We start from the raw sequence: 25,461 nt of genomic DNA on the forward strand, positions 1-25,461 counted from the left end.
GGTTTGGTTTTGCAGACCCTACACTTTATCATTAAAGGGGTTGTCTCTTAAAGATAACCACTTTTTAAAAAGGCTGCCAGCTTCTCTTCAGGTATCAGCTGTTATATGGGAAAAGCTGCGGCCAGCCACACATTCCCTCTGCAGTGGCCACTGTAGCGGAATTGTAGCATTACATGTCAGACGTTCAAATAAATGGCTACCTATGTAATGCAAGGACGTACAGGGTCCTCCAGAGACACCCTAATAGGGCATATGGACAGGGTTTGCCCTGATGGGACAAGCATTTGAATGCATCTGACTCTATGGGACTCAGTCAATGGGACTCTGAGTCATTATGGAATCAAATATACGTCATTGTATTTGCTTGAACAAATTGCTACCTTAGCACCAAAACACCTAAAAAATAAGAAAGGACAATATTTTTGTGACCTTTAGAGTCCTTGGTGCCTTACACTGACTCGCTTGCACTAACTCTTCCATCTTGGTCAATAGCTCCATAATATAGCTGTCAGCCAAACTATCAATTAGATAGATGCTCAGCTGACAGCTAGCAGCCATGTATCCGTCAAATGTACAGGGTTATTTTTATAATGGAGTGCACGGAGATAACAGGCTTATCACTTGTGGGCAGTTGAGATCCAACCTGTCCAATGTATGTTTTCTGAGAGCTCCCATAGACAAGAAACATTTGGCAAATTTTAATAAAATTGGTGGGATCTGCAGACGAACTTCTAATGTTTATCAGCATATTTACACAGCCGTCTTATAACCTGATCTAGTCAATGAGCCATGAAACCCTTTATACATTGTTAACGTTGTACAATACCATTAGGTACACCAAGACTTTATATATAAGGACCCATCCTTTTGCATACAGCGTTTATTGGTCTCATTATGATTCAAGTACTTGTAACATGGTTAATGAGATCAAATTTGGCTTTATATGAGTCCATAGTTTTAAGAAACACTAGATGCTTGGATATATTTTAAAAAGTCTGGGGAAATTGTGCATAATTTACAAATTAAAAAAACCAATGCCTTTACTATACATTATTTTGTTCAATTTATTTGGAGCGCTGATGGAGGATATGGGGGGAGGGAAATGGGAAGTATGTATTATAAATATAAACAGAAAGGTGGGTGGAAATGGAAGGGGCAATTAAATGAGTAATTGTCCATCTGACCGCTACAATGCTTTACTAAAAGTATGGGCTCATTCTGAAACACTCACCTTGGGCACTAAAAGAGCTTATTCCGACTCTGGACACAATCTTTTGCCCCTTAGTCTGCACTGACACGGGACAATTTCATTTAGACTGTTGCTGTTTGAAGGTGTTTTTGCAGATGTTTCTAACTTTGATAAAGGTTTTACGAGATCCTGATAATTTATACGGTAGCAGCTAATTTAAAAGTGACATACAAAAATAAATGTATTGTTGGCCCATAATGATCTGGGCAAATATGCTCTGAATGTCAAACTAAGGGTATGTGCACACGGGAACTGTCTTTTACGTCTGAAAAGACAGACTGTTTTCAGGAGAAAACAGCTGCCTCGTTTCAGATGTAAAAGCTCCTCCTCGCATTATGCGAGGAGTCTTTGACGCTCGTAAATCTTGAGCTGCTCTTCATTGACTTCAATGAAGAACGGCTCAAATTACGTTGCAAAGAAGTGTCCTGCACTTCTTTGCCGAGGCAGTAATTTTACGCGTCGTCGTTTGACAGCTGTCAAACGTCGACGCGTAAATGACAGGTCGTCTGCACAGTACGTCGGCAAACCCATTCAAATGAATGGGCAGATGTTTGCCGACGTATTGTAGCCCTATTTTCCGACGTAAAACGAGGCATAATACCCCTCGTTTACGTCTGAAAATAGGTTGTGTGAACCCAGCCTAAAGGTGGATCATTCTCAGCGGCTCATGTGATTTACTGAGTTTCTAAGAATAGGCTGCCAATGTGTATTCCTGGAAAAAATGTTAGTTGCAGTGGGTAGAGTATAGTGGAGAAAATAATTATGTGCAAAAATGATCTACGATATTCGGAGGGTTGTCCATGATTAGAGAAACATGGTTGCTTTCTTCCAAAAACAGTGCCACACCTGTCGACAGGTTGTGTGTGGTATTGCAGCTCAGCACATTAACTTCAATGTAATTGTGCTGCAATACCATGCATAACCCATAGACCGGTATGACACTGTTTCTGGAAGAAAGCAGCCATCTTTTTCTGATCTTCTACAACCCCTTTAATCCTCGAGGATATGTATTTACTGCCAATCTTGATCCTGGTTGAAAGTCCCTGACATCACTGTCCATACATGGACAGGGATGTCACCGGCTTCTCCAGGGCCGGAATCCCCAGGCCAAGTGCTAACTGATGCTCTTTCCGGGGACTCCTGCCCTAGGAAAGCTCCCCAAGGTATACGTTTAATGTATACCTGTAACGGATGCCATACAGTGGCATCCATTACGCCATAGGCTCCCATTTTAAAAAAAAAGTATACCACACGGAAAAAAAAATTTGGGGGCGGGATCGCCCAGGATGGAATAGCGTAGTATACTATGTTATTCCAACCCCAAAAAAAAGGTATACCAACGTATACCAGCCCGACGGAGGCCAAAAGGACAATCTTTTGGACTCCGTCGGGCTATTGGAGCCCTATGGACATGTTTAGCGTGTACATAAAGAGCTTTCCAAACATACACGCTAATTGTAGGGCAAAAACGTGATGTAAACCTGGCCTAATATGCAGAAGAATTTATGCATCATGGAGGAAATGTCTGCACTGGTATGATACTCAAGAGCAGTATAACCCAAGATCAGGTTGGCTTAACCATCTTCATTTGCAATTTAAAAAAAAATGGGGTACTAACCTGAGGGTCCTGCCACCCTCCTTTCATACAAGGTTGGGAACAAGGGGCTAAATAAGCACTGAGTTTTCCTGTACCAAAATGGACAGCTAGGAATATCATGGGAGGGTGCATTTTTTTTGCTATGGGGCTTCCTGAACAATTATATGATGATTATATCATCTATGATAGCACAGAAGTAAAGTGTTAACCCTACAATATGTCATTCGGACAGAATATCTATGCTCTAACAGATTCACCTGCTTGGGTTGATGTCACCGTGTGATGCCCTGAGCATAGCATCCACATTTGCATTGTTGGTTTGGAGGCCGTAGGACACAAGCTAAAAACCCCTGATCGTTCTAACAAGTGAATGCTTCAACCTTTCCTTTTAAACCATCTCTGACTGAAGAATGAAGCACTGCGTGAAAACTGAGGCAAAGTGTTTCCATTCTTTGATGATCAGAGGGAAGGATAGAAATGACTGCTTCTGTCAATTTTCTCAAAGATTGCTTTAAAATCCCAGTACCAAAGTCTTTTAGCTGTAAAACTCAGGCAAAATACCGTGGACAATTGCATAGCTTTCAAGTTTGATACCCACTCTCTACCGGGAGCCCCAACCTTTTCCTGTCCTGCTTTGCGCGTGTGAATCCCATGACTAATTTTAAGGCAATGTGTCAGTCAGATTTATAAGCCTATTTGCTTTCAAACATAGACAGTTGTATGGGTAAAATCTCATATTGATGTCAGGTTGCATAAAATTTAGCTTTCAATGTTAGGTATTTGATCTCCATACTGTTGCTTCATCCCCACCCCCCAAAAGATCTTAATAGTAGCCATCTTTCTGGTAGTGCTTACGGTCAAGCCTAAGCAACGCAATAATTTATAGAGGACCGAATACTTTCTTGTGACAAAAAACCTGTCTCGAGGTACAGTAAGGGTATGTTAACACGCACTGTTTTCAGACGTAATTCGGGCGTTTTACGCCTCGAATTACGCCTGAAAATACATCCCTAATACGCCTACAAACATCTGCCCATTGCTTGCAATGGGTTTTACGATGTTCTGTTCCCACGAGTTGTAATTTTACGCGTCGCTGTTAAAATAAGGCGCGTAAAAAGACGCCCACAAAAAAGAAGTGCATGTCACTTCTTGTGACGATTTTGGAGCCGCTTTTCTTTGACTCCATTGAAAAACAGCTCCAATAACGTCCGTAAAATACACCGCAAAAAACGCGAGTTGCTACAAAAACGTCTGAAAATCAGGAGCTGTTTTTGCCTGAAAACAGCTCTGTATTTTCAGATGTTTTTGGTCACTGCGTGTGAACATACCCTCATACATCTTTGTATCAAGAACCAACATTTAATATTTTATTGTTGATATTGTTTCAGTTTTTTTGCTTTTAAAAAACATGTAAAATTCAAGGAGAGCCATTTGGAATGCAAGCCAAGTAATAAATTTGCAAATGTATATATCAAAAATGATCATGTATTAGAACAATGTTGTTTATATTGCGTGAATGTATAAATTATGAATAGAAAATTTACAGTCTAATTGTTAATTTACCTTTGGATAAAGCACTAGGGGTATCCAATTTATGCACTGAGTCAATGCTTAATAAGTAGCTCCATCAAATGTTGTTAAGTTCCGAATAAAAAAACATGGCTTTTTTAAAGAAAACATTCATCCAGAATGTACTCACATGAAATTCCAGGCAGAAGCTAATATCAGTAAATCTCTATAAGCCAGGCATAAGAATGACTTAACATAGAGACTGAAATATTCTTCAATTCATGGTAGGTCAATGTTTGCATGAGTTACCTACTGTTCTATGACAAATACGGTAATGTATAAAAACAATATTGGTGTGATTTTAAGTGCTGTTGATCACAATACATACTACAGAAGATAGATCACAGAATTCCAATGCTTTGATGGAATACAGTCCCTTTAAAGGCACCTTGTAGAGATCTTGTTTTATTTCTTAAAAAAAAAAAAAAAAAAAGGGGGGTACTAACCTGAGGGTCCTGCTTTCTCCTTTCATATAAGGTTGGGACCAAGGGGCTAAATAAACACTGAGTTTTCCTGTACCAAGATGGACAGCTAGGAATATCATAGGAGGGTGCATTTTTTTTTTGCTATGGGGCTTCCTGGCTGGAGGCAATGTCTATTCACTCTCAAGACACTTCAGTAAAGTTAATGTGGGTGTATATGACAGCATAGCGTGATCTCGCGAGATCACGCTGTTCGGAGTACAAATGGACATGAATGGAGAGAAGTGTATGATGCTGATTGGTCAGCATCCTACACTTCTCTTTACAACGCCCACTTGGTCAAAAGTTAAAAAACGCCCAGTTGGATCTTATTAGAGCGGCCCCTAAGGCTGTGCGTGACAGTGCTCCGTTGAATGTCAGTTGTTCTCGGACTCCTTTGACCCAACTGTTGGACGATGATGATAGTTTGATCTCCCACTCTGCTCTTATGTCTGCTTTATCTGTTACCGATAGTCTCTTTCTGCTCTTTGCTTATGTGAAATCTTCTACATTGTCGTGTTGCAAGTCCACCTCTTTCCATAGCGAGGTTACCTGGTTCGAAACTCTGGTGTCTCAAGGCCGTATGCCACTTAAGCTTATCTCTCTGATTTATAAGAAAATCTCTATACCTCTTCCATCTCGTCCTCCATATTTTATTGGTTTATGGGAACGGGATTTGGGTAGAAAACTCACTGATGCTGAAATCTGTAGGATTTTGATTGCCCCCCATAAAATGTCTAGATGCATTAAAATACAAGATAATAGTTACAAAATCTTATCCCGTTGGTACAGGACGCCGAATAAGACCTGTTTGTTTTTCTCGTCTCATTCTGACACCTGTTGGCGTTGTAAGACAGAAAGAGGTACTTTTTATCATATTTGGTGGGAATGTGGCTTGTTGTTAAAGTGGTGGGAGGAGATCTGTACACTATGTAATTCCATCTACAAATGCTCCTTACCTGTTTCGCCGGAAATTACCTTACTCTCTATACCGGCCTCCTCGGTCCAGGTTGTCCCCTCTGCCTTATTTAAGTTATTAATAGTTGCTGCCCGACTGTTAGTACCACTTCATTGGCTTTCAGACTCTATTCCTTCTATCGACTATTGGATTGCGCGGGTTGATCAGATTTATAGATTCGAGTAGTTGTCTCATTGGGACTCTCAGTCTCGGAAAACTTTTCAGTAAGGTTTGGCACCCTTGGAAGATTTTTCGCAAATTTGTTTGAAATGTCTTCTGTGCGATTTTGGTTTTCATAATGTGCTTCATTACTTGGATTACAAGTCATGTTTATATTGTACCAATGTCCCTCCCTTCTTCCTTTTTTTTTTCTTACCTTCCTTCCCCTTTCCTTTATTGGTAAATGTATCATGATATGTTATGTAATATTATGTATGCTTACCTGTTTGGACCTGTGTCTTTTTGTATGTTGAAAATTGCAATAACATTTTTAAAATAATGATTTAAAAAAACGCCCAGTTGTCTATAAAGAAACTAATTAGCATAAATCTAAAATTGCTCATAACTTTTACAAAAATGATAATTTTTCAAAATAAAAAACACTGTTGTTATCTACATTACAGTGCCGATCAGATTATGTAGGACACAGGGCACTTATAATCTGCTGACAGAGCCTCTTTAAGGTAATTTTATGCTAGTGAATGTTAACGTGCATCCATGGCACAGTATTTGCCCCCACTGCGGTCCCCAATCAGAAAGGCAAACATGTTATTTTTTAATTATTGAGAGATCTGCAGTCTTTCAAATCAAAAAGTTCATTATCAAACTCTTTGCGTTTGGTTTATATTCATTCCTCTGTGTAATATTTATGAGACCACAGACCGTGCAACAAAATTTTTGCTTTTATGAGGTTATGAAATAGATGTAGATTTTATTAAGCTGCAACAAATAGGCCGTTCAACTCCCTTATATAGTAACTGCGCTGTTAGTCCATCATCTGACATTTCTAGGAGGAAATGGCCAGAAAAAAAATCAAAGCAATAGTTTACTTATGTGTCTTGTATAGGAACAAAGGGCTTCAAAGTTTTTTATAAGAATGTATTTTGTTGTCACTCTTTAATACGTGAAGTAAAGCAGCCGAAGGTTATTTACTTAGACAAGGTGCAAAAACACAAAACAACTAAAGAGCTATAAGATTTTACTGGTAGACTATTAGGTCGGTATAATTTAGTTGTTTGTAACTTTGGACAATCACTAAATCAATTAACCTAATAATGTTTATGGTAGACCTAATTTGCTTATTTGCCATATTGCTCCTTCCATTAGATATTCTTGATGATAAGATGCACCCAAGATTTATTGGAAGAAAAGAAGAAAAAAAAGCAAAACAACTCATTCACACTATTAAGCTGGCCATACACATAAAAAAGTAGGCCTGAGTGGAGAGTGCATGTTTACGGTGGAGTCTTGGCTGAACAAGCTTTCAGCTATCACATATGTAGGGCCAGCATTAGACTCTTTTTGCACATTTGCCAACTAAATAAGTGGGTCTTATAGTCAGACTGTGACTGTTTGAAGAATTCTAATTTTCACACAAGCCTCTATAGCAAACACATAATAGGCTGACATTTACGGTTTTCTACAGCTTACTTTTTAGCTTCTATTTGCTGTGTAGACTGGGGTAGAGTCAGCGGAGTCATTTTATTATCGTTAGAGGGCAGATGACAACTCTGTTGTACTGCTAGAGACCTAGGTAAGAAAGGATAGTAACACTATACATACAGATAAAGCTCTGTATGCAGCTCCACTGTTACTCCCTGATCTCTAAAAAGAGGGCAGTACTCCATCCCATTTTGGAGAAAAAGTAAGGACCATCCATGTAAAGTTTACTATTTTTAAAATGGAAGGCTCTCAAAAGTTAAAGCCCGAATCTAAATCCTATCAAGATGTTTAGGGGCATTTTTCTTATCTTTTTTTTTCCCATAATATTTCTAGAATCTTTTTTGTCATACAATATACAACAATTTAATTATTACCAATCGGTTAACTCATTTATTTAGGCATTTGAAACAGACTGTGCATGCAAGAAACCCCTCAAATATTGTGGAACAATTTTTCCTTGGAGGAGTGCGAAAAATGTCTTCCAGTTCATGTAAGAGACTGATAGACAGTTATAAATAATGCCTTGTGGGGTTTGTTCCCGCCAAAGAGGAAAAAACAGGTCTTAGTATACTTACTTTTTCCACTGTACACACAGATAAAGTTTTGTATACATCTCCCCTGTCACTCCATGGTCTGTGGGGGAGGGGCTGTACTTATCACTTCCTGGAAAATGTAACTCTATGATATTTCTCTGTCAATTAACTCCCATTTATTGCAGCTGCCATAAAAGTTCACACATCCTACTGCACTGTCTATACAGTTAATACAGAAAGGGTGTGTGTGCGCCCAATATGGCCACCCCGAGAAAATTTTAAAATAAAAAAAGTAATTGCTACAACATTAAAAACACATAGACCTCATGGGAGTAGTGCTTCAGATGGGAGTAGTGCATCTGTCCAAAGCTGTTTTTAATTAGAGAAGACTAAAGCTGCTTTCTACGTACCCTGGGCTAAGAGAGAGTGGAGTCTCCTACTGTAGAGGTATAATGTTTGGTGTAGGGACCCCCTTTATGAAGTTGTCTTGTCGTGGCAGGTAGGCTCACAAAATTTGGTCAAAATGTGCGCTAAGAACCTCACATTTAAAAGAACAGTAAATATAGCAGTATTGCAATTTAAAATAATCTAAAATAATCTATATATTCAATGTTTGCATAGATCTTAGCAAATGCAGAGTGCTGCTGTATCTTTGTGTTTGTTTGTTTACCCCAATGGGTAGTGTGATGGCAGCCGTTAGTTGTTGCCACCTTTGGAAATCCAGCATATGTTTCACTAAGATAGCTCAAAAACAGCAGAAGAATTTAATATTATAAGAGCTTTGAAAAAGTACAACTCAAAAACCTATTATTTTATTTGTTTATTTTAGGGGAAAATGTTCTTAAAATTCAGTTTTTGTTGTTGAGCCTCAGAACAGTCACATTGTTTTTGATCAACATAGACACATTCTCTATGTAAGCGATATATCAGATTCAAAAGCCTCTGCCTTAATTCCAATTATGTGCATGGAACGAGTGCAACTTCATAAACCCTGCAACTTATATGTATATTTCCATGGCTACAGTTTTCACTCTTTTCTTCATGTCTTGTTACATTTTTAGTCCCTAAGCGTCAAAAGCAGACTGTTTATGCAATAATAATTTTCTACAATTAGATGCACTTATTTGCAATGCAAATTAAAAATGTATTAGGAGAAAATTCAACCAAAACTAATATTTAATTAAATAATTTTTTTTAATAAATGAGACAAAAGCTTCAGCATTTCCCTTCTGATAAAATCTTACATATACAAGAGATAACCTGAGACCAGGATCGGAACAAGGAGTAGGCACGGTAAGAATTTGACTAGGACGCCATTTAGGGGTGGCGCACAATTAATGGATTTACAATGATGATAATGCTGTAGGTGCTGGGGTACAATAGAAATTGGTTAGAATAGACACAGGAATACTTGTTTTTCACTACTCGACAAGTCGCCACTGTATCCAATCGAAGCATGCCTGTAGAGGGCAACAGTTGATTCAAGAGAACAAGCACCAGTCATTGAGATACGTATATATATATATATATATATATATATATACACACTCCTCAACATTGAAATTGCAACACCAAGAAGAAAACGTTTTGGAATTTTGGAAATCACAGAATTAATAGACATTTTAATGATATGCAAATTATAAAAAAATGGAAACCATATATTCCACACATCTTGATTTATTCAGTATCAAGTATGAGCCCCACACTCAGAAATACTCTCACTTACACACCTTAGCATGCTATCAATGAGGTTATTAATGGTTGTCTGAGGAATGTTATGCCACGCTGAATGCACTTGGGAACGCAAATCATCAAGATTGGCTGCTGGCAGCTCCTTTTGCAACTGCTGACAAATGATGTCCCAGATGTACTCTATGGGAGACAAGTCCGGAGATGCTGCAGGCCATGGTAACACGAAGGCTGATCATAGTAGCACGAAAACATACAGCCTGGCGTTGTCCTATTAAAAAACGGCTTCTGGGACACTTTGGAGAAATGGCCGTACCACTGGTTCCACGACCAAATCAATGTAACGCCGAGCTGTTAGTGTACCTGAAATAAAGACTAGAGGGGTCCGGCTACCGTACATTATGCCACCCCACACCATAGTCTCGGGCGTAGGACCAGTGTGACGTTCCCTTGTGAAGCCCTCTTCATGACGTTGCCACGTGGTCTCCAGACCAATCTCCGGCTATCATTCCGTCCAAGACAAAAGCGGCGACTCATCGCTGAAGAGGATAGACCTTCAATTCAGCCTCTATTGCCATCTTGCTGTGCACCATGATAGCCTTTGAGAGCGGTGTGGTTAATCAAACATCTGTAGCTGGACATCTGGCTTGTAGTCCAATGGTGTGCAAACACATTCTGAAGGTTTGTGTCGACACTGGTTGCCGCCCTAGGCTTGGGATGTGACGTCCAATTTCACTTGCAGTACAGAATGGATCACTATGGGCCAGTCTTCCAATCAGACGATCCGTCCGTGCAGAGGTTCACTTCCACATACCTCTTGCTGTCATTCCCATTCATTGTTTTTCTCCCAACCTCCGATACACGCAAAGTTGAACAGTGCTGACATCTCGGCCTAGACGTGTAGCGCCTAGAGTAATAAACCAAGGTCTCTCAGTTTAAGGATTCTGTCCCTCTCAGTTTGTGGCAAGTGGTGATAACAGGCACGTCGATGAGCAGGAGGCATCACACAATCATCCTACACCACTTAATCCGATTTGGAGATTTCATGTGACTAAAAAAACTTTGCTTTCAATATGGCTTTTATGTTCATCCCACATGTCACAGATTGGATCTAGTTATCTATGATGCTAGGAGTCCCTGCCTCGTTGCGAGAAAACTGTCCCATACTGTAATCATGTTTTCAGTACTGGACAGTAGTTCTGCGGAGAGGCAGTGAAACCTAGCGTCATAGATAACTATGATGCTAGTAGCCCGGCTCCCTGTAGTGTGTTCAGTCCAGGAAATGCGGACGACATACGGACCGTATATCACGGACCGAACACGCAAGTGTGAATCCGGCCTAAGACAGTTGAACACTCCAACTACTAAAAAACACAAAAGGGGATAATACCATGTATTAGAAATGATCAGGTATCTACTTCCTGATAATAATATATTAATATTCACTTTAAAGGTATTTTATACTCTAATATTGTTCCTTTTTTTTCTATTCTCTTTATCTCTTTTGCTTGCTCTGGTGTTGCCATGGTAGCATTAACAATCTACTGTGCATGGACTTCCTGTCATGTGACTTGCACTTATAAGAGCATTCATTGGAGTGCAGGTCATTTGACAGGAAGTCCATGCGCAGTAGCGTAAGTCTAGTATTTTTCCATAGCTTCATCAGTCAGAATGTCAGTAGAAGGAGCGAATAAAACTGGGTGTAATAATAGAAAGTGTCATTGTAGTCTTGTTATATCTATTGAGTTACATTTTTAAAAGTGCAGAACCCCTTTAAAGATTACAAACAAATTTAAGTTATTGAGCTATCCTCTTCTATTCAGCAGTTTCTCAGTTACATCTGTTTCTGGGAAAGTTGGCAGACACCCAATATGTCTACCATCACAGCTCCCACTGGGGTTGTCGACTGTATTGCAGATCTGCCTTCTTACGCAGTAATACAAGTTGATTTATCACTGTATAACTAAACAGAATTGAAGCCTGGGATAGCGATGGGGCAACCCCAGTGGAACCTGTAATGGAAACCTTATTAGTTATCACTTAACTTATAGAAAAAGTAGTTTAGCCTTAACTAAGGCACAGACGCAGTTAGACATTCCTTTACCTGGGGCAAATATTCAGTTTATTGCCCCTCTCTCAGCCGAAAACATGAAAAACTTGCTCTGGGGGACAGTGGATTTGTGATTTCACCCATAGCACATGCACCGCCAGCCCCCCCCCATAACTATGCCCCTGAGTAATGGAGATCAGGAATGGACGTAATTTAATTAATTTAACCAATTAAGGCTTCACAGCGACATTTGGTTACATATGAGTCACAATAATGCTCTATTCAAATTATATCGGATGTAGAAGTTCTTTCGCGGGGGCCCACTGTATAAGAAAGCATAGTTTGCTGTGCTTTGCTTTACAGTAAAAAAAAAGGTATGCAGATGCATACCACCCTGACGGAGGACAAAAGGATACTCTTTTAGCCTCCGTTGGGTGAATCATGGCTATGCTCGGCATATGTGGCTGGAGCTTTCCTTGCGCATATGCCGAACATGTTCAAATAACGTGATGTGAACAGAGCCTCATACTGCGACATTGCTGCCAATCATGTGAAACTTCTCAGTTTCCTTCTGCAAAACAATCGTAGGAATTCAACCATAGACGGCATTCTTGGGATAATCATAAGTTGTCCATGACATTTTCTCTCATAGAAGAACATTGAGGTCAGTATTGCTGCAATTTTAACGTCACTCACAAGCGTCTAAATGTTGTCGTGGTGCCTTCTCCTTAGTTCAGGATGGAGAGAAAAATATTTACAACATTTTGCTGTACATCACAACAACGTCCATCATCCAAAGTGTCGTGCCATTCCGTTTTTTGACATGAAAGTCAATGACAATAAATAGATCAAAGCAATCAGTGTGGAGTATGTCATGCATTTTTTACAATTAACGTCCAATTGATTTCCAATTGATACTAATGGTGAAAATGGAAGTTTTTCGGTCCATTAATGCAATGAATTTTGAATTGGGACTGATAAGTGTGCCAACCAGTAGAGCAGATTCTGTTTGAACCGATCATTTTCAGTACCATAGATTTATTTATTATCGCTAACCGGTTGGACCATTAATTATCGTTGTTACCTATATGAAACTTTAGAAACGTCTGAACAGAAAATTTAGCAACTCGGAAGAAAAGGACTCAAGAACATCTTACTTTTTATAAGGTGAGTCATCAAACTTTTGATTTATTTTCAAGCTAAATCACAGCATAATACTGACTTGTGACACAAAGACACTGTCTGTGAAAGAAGCTCCGTGTCATCGTGGAAATAAATAATATAGTAATTGCCTTGAGTCTTATCAACACATCAGTCTGTATACAGAACCGTATGTAGATTTTATAAATAATGCATGAACCAAATTAGCAGAGGTTATGTGGAAATATCACTTCTTAAAAAACTGTCTCTTAGCAATAAAACAAACATACTGTTGGGGATTTTACGTTCAGTTAAACTAAATACTGGCATTACTGAAAGATGAGTCATTCACAAGTTATTATAGTGCGATACCATATTCTATCAGAGAATTCGTTGTTTTTTTTTTACTGTTTTGTACTATATGCGGCTTAGTTGATTAAATATGGTATTTTTATAGATATGGCTATAAAGCTGAGTTCAGAATGGTGAACTAACATGTCACATTTCACACATCAAAAGCAACTGTTTCAGTCGCCCGTATACTCCACCCTTACACTCCACTCCCGCAGTTCTATTGAACCTGCGCTTAGATCATGATAGAATTCTACCCCCCTTATGACTGTTAGGGCATGTTTCCATGACCTCAGCCACGATCAATAGCTAGGTGGGCCACCTTCTAACTGTGGGTTAACCACTCGTACCCCCCAGCCCCTTCAGTCAGAATGCAATTGGATGATACAGCTCATCGCTGATCATGGCCATTTTAAACCGATCTTACTTTTTTACGAGAAAGACACATGGATAAGATGTAGTTGGCAACTGGGGTTGCAATTTGCTGCATTTGGGGATGGTTGTTAACTACCTAAGCTTCAAATAATCATCATGTAATCCCATGCATGTAAAATTTTGAATTTACTATGAAAATTATACAGATTTTTTTTTTAAAAGTTGATATTGTTGCAACAATGTTTGTGGGATAGATAGAGACATGCGATATGTCGTGCGCCCCTCCTGCCATTCTTTATGGTAAAGTCTTTCAAGTGAGTGGGGATCTGCCAGATAAAAAGTTTGCAAATTAGATCACAATATGAAGCATGAGGGATACCCACATATTATCTGCAGTGTTGTTTGCTTTGTGCCACATCACACTTTATCATGGTTCTGAATTTTTCTGTGTTTTTATTTTGGAGCAATGGAACAGTAGCAAAAATGTTATAAAGCGGTCCCCAGTCTGTATTTATCCTTCGTTCCTCCTTTCCCCCATTCCAATCCATTTGTTTCATATGCAGTATTTGTCACCAAGACTGATCCTTCCAAAATGTGGATAACTACTCCAACATGTAGATGGGGGGATAAAAGGTTACACACATTATATGGAAATAGTGTTTGCCACTTCTCACTAAACCTTGTTAGCCAATTAAAAGCAACAAGATGAAATAAAACAGTAAGGGGGGCAATAAATGATAAAATGAAAACTTTCAAACTACTAAACCAAGTTGGTTGTGACGAAGGATTGAATAATTCTAGAGAAAAAAAAATAAGTTGTGTAAAAGACAAATAAAGACTTAAACAGAGAGACTCATTGCCAAAGAAAGTAGAAATAACCCAGAAACTGAAAACCGAAAGTGTTGGCCCTCTCAAATATAATCTGGGTATAAGGGTGGAGGAGGAGGAAAAGTCCAACCGATTAAACGCCTTTTTCTCTACTGTATTTATACGGGAAAATAAAATGTCAGATGACATGATTAGGGATAAAGTAAATTCTCCATTAAATGTTATCTGATTAACCCAGCCACCTTGAAAACACTAAAATGGAGAAATCACCGGGTCCGGATGATATACCCCCGCACTCTGCTCTCTCCACCGCTCTGTGCCCGTAGGGTGCACACGCGCGCTCGCCACTGTCCTTAAATGGCCAGCGCACGCACCAGGAATATTGACCCCAACCTATCGCAACATGCCCTGGACTTTAAAAGGAACTCTGCCCCCTTCCTCATTGCCTGAGCAATGTTGTGTCTTACCCAGTGTTTATCTGCGAAGGTTCTCTAGCTGTATCCTGTATCCCATATCCTGTATTCCCATATCCCTTATCCAGTATCTGTGTCCGGTGTGCGAGCAAAGTCAAGTGTCCGAGACGACTTCACAGTTCAAATCCAGTGTCCGTGTCAAGTCAAGTGTCCTGTGTCCGTACCAAGTCAAGTGTCCAGTGTCCGTGTCAAGTCGAGTGTCCGAGATGACTACAGTGTTCAAGTCCGGTTATCCAGTACAAGCCTGTTTCCGATAATCCAGCACAAGCCAGCACCCAGGTACTCTCGCCCTAGTGTCTGTCATAGACTTTCCGTTTGACCAGCTGCTACTCCGCTACGGCCCAGTGGGTCCACTTACCGCATAGCCGTGACACTGACGACATGATAGAAATCTATGGGAATGAGCGATCGGAGTTATGAGCGCTCATCCCCATAAATAGATGTCTCGTTGATCGGCGCTCGTTTACACGGCCCACATCAGGCATTCTAATACCACCTTAACACTTTACAGAGACTTATCTGTGCATATAATGTAATCATCTCCCTGACACTCCCTCATCTCTTGGGGGGAAGCTATACTCAATCACTTCCTGGAATGTAATAATCTATTGACTCCCATTCATTGCAGCTGCCATAAAGCACACACACCCTGCTGCACTGTTTATACAGACAATACAGAATGGAAGTGTGTGTCTCCAATATGACCAACCACAGAAAAGATTTTAAAGGTAGAATATTCAAAACCTAAAATATATATAAAAAAAGAACAAACATGGGGAGAATCTATTAAGATTAGCATTTCATACGCCAGCCTTAAACTGAACTGCGCTGGAGTACTCGTCTCAATAAATTAATTTTAATTGCAGTCAATCTCTCAGTCCTTGGTAGGCCACGACCCCTCTGATAATCCCCACCCCCACTTGATAATTTGTGACTTTTTAACATGAGACATTCCTGCTAGGCGTGGCCTATAATTAAAGTCCCAATGTCTCCATTAATAGCACAAAACATTCCATGTTTGTGTCAATATCTCTCATACGGTACACATTACCAGAACTAAGTATTGCGTTTGTGCACCTTTAAACCTTGAAATTTCTTCTACAAAGTATAAACTTATGTAATCAAACATCTAGGAAAACGTTCATTTACCCAGAGGCTAGATGGAAACCTCCTGTGCAACCGTCTGAGCTAAGGGCCCTGAAGCAAAATCTAAACTCTTCCTCTGGTCTTAGGAAGGCTGTGGAGTGGAAAATCATTTTTAAGTATCTCCTGTTGTGCCAAATTAATTTCCTCACCACCTTCCTACACGCGTATGTTGCAATTACTCTCCCACTCACATACATATGGATTAACTGTCCACGTGCTGAAAAATAAATGACATACTGTCTACCATAATACAACGATCCACCATTCTGATGTTTTGTATGTAGTTTACTTTTTCTTTCAAATTTATGTGTCTTTGTATTATTAACATAGTCATTGTCTGTAGTTAAAACTAAGGCTCCAAACATTTATGTTGGAATGGGGTGCAATGACTGCAATTGCAATATGAAATGGTCAGTCGGAGTAAATCCCTCATGTACAGCCAGTAGCCATGCCAGCATTACAATAATTTTGGAATATTAGAAAAGAACCTCTATCATTAAGTGTTTTTGTAAAATACTAATTTATTACTCAGTACTCTACTATTTCATTAGAACATTATTATGGTCCACTGACTGTGCGAGTTGTAAAAATGTGGGTTACCCACTGCCACTACTAAGGGTCCGGATACACCTTATGTCTTCTATTCAGGTATATAGAAGCTGTTTATGGATCAGTCCCCATTCATTGCAGCTGCCCTAAAGCACACACACCCTGCCGCACTGTCTATACAGGCAATACAGAATGGAAGTGTGTGTCTCCAATATGACCAACCACAGAAAAGATTTTAAAAGTAGAAAATTCAAAACCTGCGGACTGTCAAGATTTTCATAGCTAGTCTTGTGGGCATTCACATAACAAAAGAAGTTGCAGGAACTGGACAGCCCATTTAAAAAATGTTTGGGGATATATGAAAGGAAAATTGTTTGTAAGTTGGGCAACAGATGCAACTTATGAAAAATTGGTAGACATTCTGAGAGAGGGGAGAGCGGGAAGAGTTAGTTTATGAATGTCTGCAGATGGGTGACCAGGAGACCCAGTTCCATAACTCCGAAATAGCTGACTATAGCTACAGCTTCCTGTCCCCAGTTACAGTCGTCGACTCCTATTGTCCTGTCTTTTTGGAGTTGTTTTATATTAAGAACTTTAGGTTAGTAGCCTTGCAATAGTCAATAATTGTATATACAAAGTGGTAATCCCATGCACTTCACAATATTTAATAATATAGAAAAATATAAGAGAAAACATTGGTCCGCTCACCATGCACCTCGGATGTTTCTGACACCACAGTGTAATTTTGTTGGTGCTTGTAGACATAGACGATTCTGCGTCGGCAACAGATGCAAATAGTAGATTTGTTGAAAAAGGTAATGTCCAGCGCTCGGTCCGATAAAATTCAAATTTTAATTCATGACTTTAAAACAAACTAAAAACTTTCCTGGAAATGTTTTTACTTTGTTTTAAAGTCATGAAATAAAGTTTGGATTTTATCGGACCGAGTGCTGGACATTACCTTTTTCAACATATCTACTATTTAATAATATAGTCTACACTTGCAAGACAAAGTAAGTGAACACTTTGGAATTACCTGAATTGATTACCAATAAAATGCGGTCTGATTGTTATCTAAGTCACAATTATAGACAAACACAATCTAAACTAATGACACACAAGCAGTTGTTCTGTTCATGTCTTTTATTGAGCAAATTGAGTAAACATCCACAGTGCAGCGTAAGTAAGTGAACCCTTGAATTTATTATCCTGGAGATCCCCCTTTAGTAGCAATCATCTCCACCAAGCCTACAAATAAAATTTGCACAACACTGAAGAGGAATTTTTAACCATTTCTCCTTGTAAATATATTTTAGTTCATCAGTACCTCTGGGATGACTTGCGTCAACAGCCCTCGTCAGGTCATGCCACGACATCTCGATATGGTTGAGGTCAGGACTCTGACGGCCATTCCAAAACACAAATCTTCTTTTTCAACCATTCTTTAGTAGATTTACTTGTGTGCTTTGGATCATTGTCCTGTTGCATCACCCGACGTCTCTTCAGCTTGAGGTCATTGACTACTGCCCTTACATTGTCCTGTAAAATGTTTTAATACGAAGTTGAATTCATTGTTCCCCAAATGATTCCCCAACGCTTCCATGGATGATGCTCCCTCCACCATGCTTCAAAGTTGGGATTAGGTTTTGGTATTGGTGTACAGTGTTCTTTTTCCTCCAAACATAGCGTTGAAGTTTGAGTTTTGTCTTATCTGTCCACAGAAAATTTTCCCGCAAGCATAGTGGAACATCCAGGTAGTCCCGTGCAAACTGGAGACAGATCACAATGTTTTTTTGGACAGCAGTGGCTTCTTTCATGGTGTACTTGCATTAACATATTCTTGTTTAGTGTTTTTCTAATAGTGGACACATGAAGTTTGCACATTCTTCAGTAGGTTTTTTTGCTGTTACCCTCTCTCACATTTTTCAAGTTTGCCTGTTGAACTCTTGGAGTGATCTTAACAGGACGCCCACTTCTAGTAAGCATAGCAACAGTCTCTATTTGTAGGCAGTTTATCTAACCATGGACCCGGTCTTTAGCAATATTTTTGTAGGCTTTGCCAGCTTCATGCCTCTCTATAACACATCTTCTGAAAGTTGTTTGGCAAATTCCCAATCATAGTGGTAATAATGACAAGTGACCAAAATAATTTTAAGCATTTTCGATACCTTTTTGGATTTTTGGGACATAGTCCAAAACTAGAGATGAGCGAACTTATCAAAAGTTCGGTTCGGCTAGTTCGCCGAATTTCACAAAAAAGTTCGGTTCGGACCGAACTAGTTCTGACCGAACCTGTCACTTACGTGCGCCGAGCATGCTACTGTCCAGGGTGCTGATAGAGTTAATGGGCTGCACTAACTCTTTCAGCAACCTTCACAGTACATGCTCGGCGCGCGGAAAATACCATTTAAATGTAATAAAAAAATAAAAATTATACGTTCGTACTTACTTTCCTCCTGTCCGGCCTCCAGCGATGACGTTTCATCCCTTTCGCCGCTGCAGCCAATCACAGGCTGTAGTGGCGGTCACGTACGTCAGGATGACGCTTCATCCCACGTGACCGCCTCTGCAGCCAATCACAGGCTGCAGCGGCGACATGAATGAAACGTCATCGCTGGAGGCCGGACAGGAGGAAAGTAAGTATGAACGTATTATTATTATTTTTTGGCATGTATGTATGTTGGCATGTATGTATGTATGTATATCTGTGCATGTATGTTTGCATGTATGTTGGCATGTATGTATATATGTGCATGTTTGTATGTATATTTGCATGTATGTATGTATGTATGTATGTTTGCATGTATGTATTTTTGCATGTATGTTGTCATGTATGTATGTATGTTGTCATGTATGTATATATGTGCATGTGTGTATGTATATTTGTATGTATGTATGTTTGCATGTATGTTTGCATGAATGTATGTTTGCATGTATGTATGCATGTTTGTATGTATATTTGCATGTGTGTATATATATATATGTATGTATGTATGTTGTCATGTATGTATGTATGTATATATGTGCATGTATGTTGGCATGTATGTGCATGTGTGTATGTATGTATGTATATTTGCATGTATGTATGTATATATGTGCATGTATGTTTGCATGTATGTTGGCATGTATGTATACATGTGCATGTTTGTATGTATATTTGCATGTATATATGTTTGCATGTGTGTATGTATGTTTGCATGTATGTATGTTTGCATGTATGTATGTTGTCATGTATGTTTGTATGTATGTTGTCATGTATGTATGTATATATGTGCATGTATGTATGTTTGCATGTTTTTATTTTTGCATGTATGTTTGCATGTATGTTTATATATATATATGTGCATGTATTTATGTTTGCATGTATATTTGTGCATGCTTGTATATATGTATTATGTATCTTTGCATGTTTGTTTGTATGTATGTTTTCATGTGTGTGTGTGTATGCATGTATGTATGATAGTTTGCATGTATATATGTGTGTATGTTTGCATGTATGTATATTTGCATGTATATATGTGCATGCTTGTATATATGTATGTATGTATGTTTGTATATATGTATGTATATTTGTATATATGTATGTATGTATGGCCATGTATGATACTGTCTGCTGGCGCCCTGTATCTAAGTCAACTTCACGGCAGGCTTCTATACATGGTATAACAGTCAGTATCACACATTAAACTGAATCTAAGCCTACGACATGTTTTATTTCATTATTTTATTTTTTTACAGGTTTGGTGTTTGGACTACGTCGGTTTCGAGGACTACTTCGATGACGTTTTTTTTTCTACAATAAAATGGTTAATGAGGGTTGTGTTGGGGGTGCTTTATTTCAATAAAATATTTTATCTATATCTTTGTCTTTTTCTTTTCAAATTTTATTATTACCACTTTAGTAATGGCCGCTGTCTGAGTGACAACATCCATTACTAAGGCGAGGCTTAGTGTTAGCCGGTGCAGAGGCTAACACTAACCACCATTATTACCCCGGTACCCACCACCAGCAGGGGTGCTGGGAAGAGCCAGGTACGATCCAGTACCCGACCATCTGTTGTGATGGTCGGGCTCTGGGGCGGCCGCAGGCTGGTATTATGAGGCTGGGAAGGGCCAAAAACAGTGGACCTTCCCACCCTTGTAATGCTAGGCTGCTGCTGCTGTGTTGTATCTGGCTGGTTATAAAAGTGGGGGGGACCCCACGTCATTTTTTTAAATTATTTATTTATTTACATTTTTTTTTTTTAAAAAGACATGGGGTTCCACCCAATTTATCATAACCAGCCACATACAACACAGTGTTATTAGCCTGGGAATGGACAAAACCAGTGGCCCTTCCCACCCATGTAATGCCAGACTGCTGCGGCCTTGTATATGGCTGGTTATTAAAAATGTGGGGGACCCGTCTATTGCTAAATTTGTTAAATTCCAAAAAAAAAACGACGTGGGGGTCCCCCCCATTTTTATAACCAGCCCGATACAACACAGCAGCAGCAGCCTAGCATTACAAGGGTGGGAAGGTCCACTGATTTTGGCCCTTCCCAGCCTCATAATACCAGCCTACGGCCGCCCCAGTACCCGACCATCACAACAGATGGTCGGGTACTGGATCGTACCAAGCTCTTCCCGGCACCCCTGGTGGTGGTGGGTACCGGGGTAATAATGGGTGGTTAGTGCTAGCCTCTGCACCGGCTAACACTAAGTACCGCCTTAATAATGGACGCTGTCAATCAGCCAACTGCCATTATCTAGGCACTAATAAAGTTTGAAAAAAAAACACAAAGACAATTCTTTTTTATTGAAATAAGAAATCCCCAACAAAACCCTCGTTAACCATTTTATTAAAATTTGAAAAAACGCAGATCTACGCAGTAGTCCAACGAATCGAAGATGTAGTCCAATCGGTACATCAAAATCTGCAACAACATAAAAAAACAGTTATCAATGTGAACAATACCAATACTTCTACTCTCCTACACACACATATATACACGCACACACACACAAACAACCATACACAGACACACATATATACACAAACACAACAAGATATACACACACACATAAACAGACAAACACATATACACGAACTCACACATATCCAAACACACACACACACACACACACAGTTATACACACATACACGAACACATATACACAAACACATATACAAACAAAAACACACATACCCAAACACACATATACACAAACACATATACACAAACACACCCATATATACACACAAACACACACCCATATACACACATATACACATATACAAAAACACACACAAACATCTACACACAAACATATACACAAATACACCCATATATACACAAACATATACACAAAACACATATACACAAACACACCCATATATACACACACACATATAAAAACAAAAACAGACAAAGTCACATACCCAAACACACATATATACACAAACACACATACACAAACACAGTTTCTTTTAAATGCTGCTGGGGAACCCGCTCGATCCACTATATAAGGCTGCGCTACAGTGCAGCATTTAAAAGAAACAGGATCCTGACCTGTCCATAGAGTTTAAGGCAGCACAGAGTATTTCAGGAGATGAGCGTGCAGATTCAGTGCTGCTGCGAACTCTGCTCTTACCATTACGTAGCTCTCAGTCTGTTACCTCTCCTCCACTCCTGTCCTCCAGAACACCTTCACATGATTGGCAAGTCACCACGTAATGGTAAGAGCAGAGTTCACAGCAGCACAGAGTATTTCAGGAGATGAGCGTGCGGATCTTGTGCGGGGTGGTGACTTGCCAATCATGTGAAGGTGTTATTGAGGACAGGAGTGGAGGAGAGGTAACAGACTGAGCTACGTAATGGTAAGAGCAGAGTTCACAGCAGCACTGAATCTGCACGCTCCTCTCCTGAAATACTCTGTGCTGCTGTGAACTCTGTTCTTACCATTACGTAGCTCAGTCTGTTACATCTCCTCCACTCCTGTCCTCTATAACACGTTCACATGATTGGCAAGTCACCACCACGCACAAGATCCGCACGCTCATCTCCTGAAATACTCTGTGCTGCTGTGAACTCTGCTCTTACCATTACGTGGTGACTTGGCAATCATGTGAAGGTGTTCTTGAGGACAGGAGTGGAGGAGAGATAACAGACTGAGAGCTACGTAATGGTAAGAGCAGAGTTCACAACAGCACTGAATCTGCACGCTCATCTCCTGAAATACTCTGTGCTGCCTTAAACTCTGTGGACAGGTCAGGATCCTGTTTCTTTTAAATGCTGCACTGTAGCGTAGCCTTATATAGTGGATCGAGCGGGTTCCCTAGCAGCATTTAAAAGAAACAGGATCCTGACCTGTCCACAGAGTTTAAGGCAGCACAGAGTATTTCAGGAGATGAGCACGGGCAGCCGTTCGTTTTTCCGAGCCGTGCTCCCATCATGCACACGACCGTAAAAACACCCGTTATTGCGGGTCGTAATTACGACCCGCAATAACGGGCTCATAGACTTCTGTTACCCACGGGTACCTTTCCGTATTCTCACGGGAAGGTGCCCGTGCCGTTAAAAAAATAGAACATGTTCTATTTTTCTATTTTACGGTTCGCAAAAGCGGCCGGCTGCCCGTGGCCGGCCGGCCGTGCTCGTAGTTACGAGTCGTAATTACGAGCACGGCCCGTAAAATAAAAAAATAGAACATGTTCTATCTTTTTAACGGCACGGGCACCTTCCCGTGAGAAAACGGGAAGGTACCCGTGGCTAACAGAAGTCTATGGGCCCGCTATTTCGGGTCGTAATTACGACCCGTGATAACGGGTGTTTTTATGGTCGACTCGTGTGCATGAGGCCCCGTAATGACGGGTGGCTACATGTGTGCACCCATCATTACGGCAGCGTTGCTAGGTGACGTCAGTAAGGGTATGTGCACACACACTAATTACGTCCGTAATTGACGGACGTATTTCGGCCGCAAGTACCGGACCGAACACCCTGCAGGGAGCCGGGCTCCTAGCATCATATTTATGTACGATGCTAGGAGTCCCTGCCTCTCCGTGGAACTACTGTCCCGTACTGAAAACATGATTACAGTACGGGACAGTTGTCCTGCAGAGAGGCAGGGACTCCTAGCATCGTACATAAGTATGATGCTAGGAGCCCGGCTCCCTGCACTGTGTTCGGTCCGGTACTTGCGGCCGAAATACGTCCGTCATTTACGGACGTAATTAGTGTGTGTGCACATACACTAAATAGTCACTGTTCAGGGTGCTGAAAGAGTTAACTGATCGGCAGTAACTGTTTCAGTACCCTGGACAGTGACTACCGATCACAGTACCTGTAAAAAAAAAGACGTTCATACTTACCGAGAACTTTCTGCTTCCTCCAGTCCGGTCTCCTGGCCGTTGCCTTGGTGACGCGTCCCTCTCGACATCCGGCCCGACATTCCTTGATGACGATGCAGCCTTGTGAGCGCTGCAGCCAATCACAGGCTGCCGCGGCCTCTGCAGCCAATCACAGGCTGCAGAGGCCTCTGCAGCCAATCACAGGCTGCCGCGTCAGAAAAGGTCGGACTGGAGGAAGAAGAGGGACTCGTTAACAAGACAACGACCGGGTACGTATGAAATGCTTTTTATTTTATTTTTAATCAGCAGCCTCTTTTCTCTATCAGTGATTGATAGAGATAAGTGGCTGCCGATTTGTATAATGTTTTTGACCGGGTTCGGTCAAAACGGGTTCGGCCGAACCCGGTGAAGTTCGGATTCGCTGCGAACCGAACTTTACCGGAAGTTCGGACCGAAACCGGGTTCGGTTGTCCCGGTTCGCTCATCTCTATCCAAAACCATCGTATGACCACCTTAAATGTCTAGATTACATTTCTTATTGCTAAATATTTACATGCAATTTTGTTGCTGTACTTTCATGGTGCGTTTCTCTGCTGCACCATTCCCGCCACATTCCCACGATTGTCTTAATGGAGTTTTCTAGTTCCATCGTCACGTGCTGTATATACTGGTAAAGCTACTGCAGTCAGTGATTGGCGGCAGCGGGTCACATGTTAGTATGGCACATCATCACTAAAGCTTTGTAAACAGGGATCAGTGGAAAACCACGGGATCGTTGTGCCATTTTATTTTTTTTACAGCTGGACAACCCCTTTAAATTATGAAATGTTTAACAGGACGCAGTTACGGATTATTTTATACAGCAGCCGTTTCATTCTCCAGTAATTAACCCCAGCTTTTCACTGTTTATTAGCTCTGAATAGAAAACTTAATTAACTTAATTACTGAAAAAACGCCTCTTTAATTTACAGCTATCAAAGTAGAATAAGAGAGAGCGTGATTGGCGGAAAAAACAAGATAGAGCTCGGTCGGTTGGAAGGTTAAAGGTCGCATGCAGAAGAATCAGAATGTGTAGACATCAAAAGTGACTCCTTTTAGGTTGCTTGCTTAAAATCATCAAAACACTACACAATGTTTACTGCAGAGAATAATTTAATTAAAAGCAATGAGATTATTTCTTATAATTAACCAAGCTCGGCTCTAGTATAAAATCTTGTATAAAAATACCCATTAGAGGTTATATAACACCATCATTTTTTTTCCATGTAAGAAAATCGAATAAACACAGCCGTAGTTTTCATCCGTAATTACGGATCCATATGTGTGGACAGTAAAACCCTTACGGTCGTGTGCATGAGGCCTTATTCTAATGACATACAGTATGCTTGAGTGCCTACATAGGGCGAGCATAATAAAATGCTAAAATATTTATTTATTTTACCTGCAAAGGGGCTCGCTGTTCACTGGTGGCATGACAGAGCTCTGAGCTTTAGCTAAT

At 40.2% G+C, this 25,461-nt stretch overlaps 1 protein-coding gene across 2 annotated transcripts in view; it reads right to left on the bottom strand.

Annotated features, from left to right (window-relative positions):
- The window catches only part of TNR (tenascin R), a 290,179-nt gene that overhangs the window by 91,383 nt on the left and 173,335 nt on the right, over positions 1–25,461 (bottom strand). The window lies entirely within an intron of this gene.

The sequence above is a fragment of the Rhinoderma darwinii genome, chromosome 7 (assembly GCF_050947455.1).
Source record: "Rhinoderma darwinii isolate aRhiDar2 chromosome 7, aRhiDar2.hap1, whole genome shotgun sequence".
NCBI lineage: Eukaryota > Metazoa > Chordata > Amphibia > Anura > Rhinodermatidae > Rhinoderma > Rhinoderma darwinii.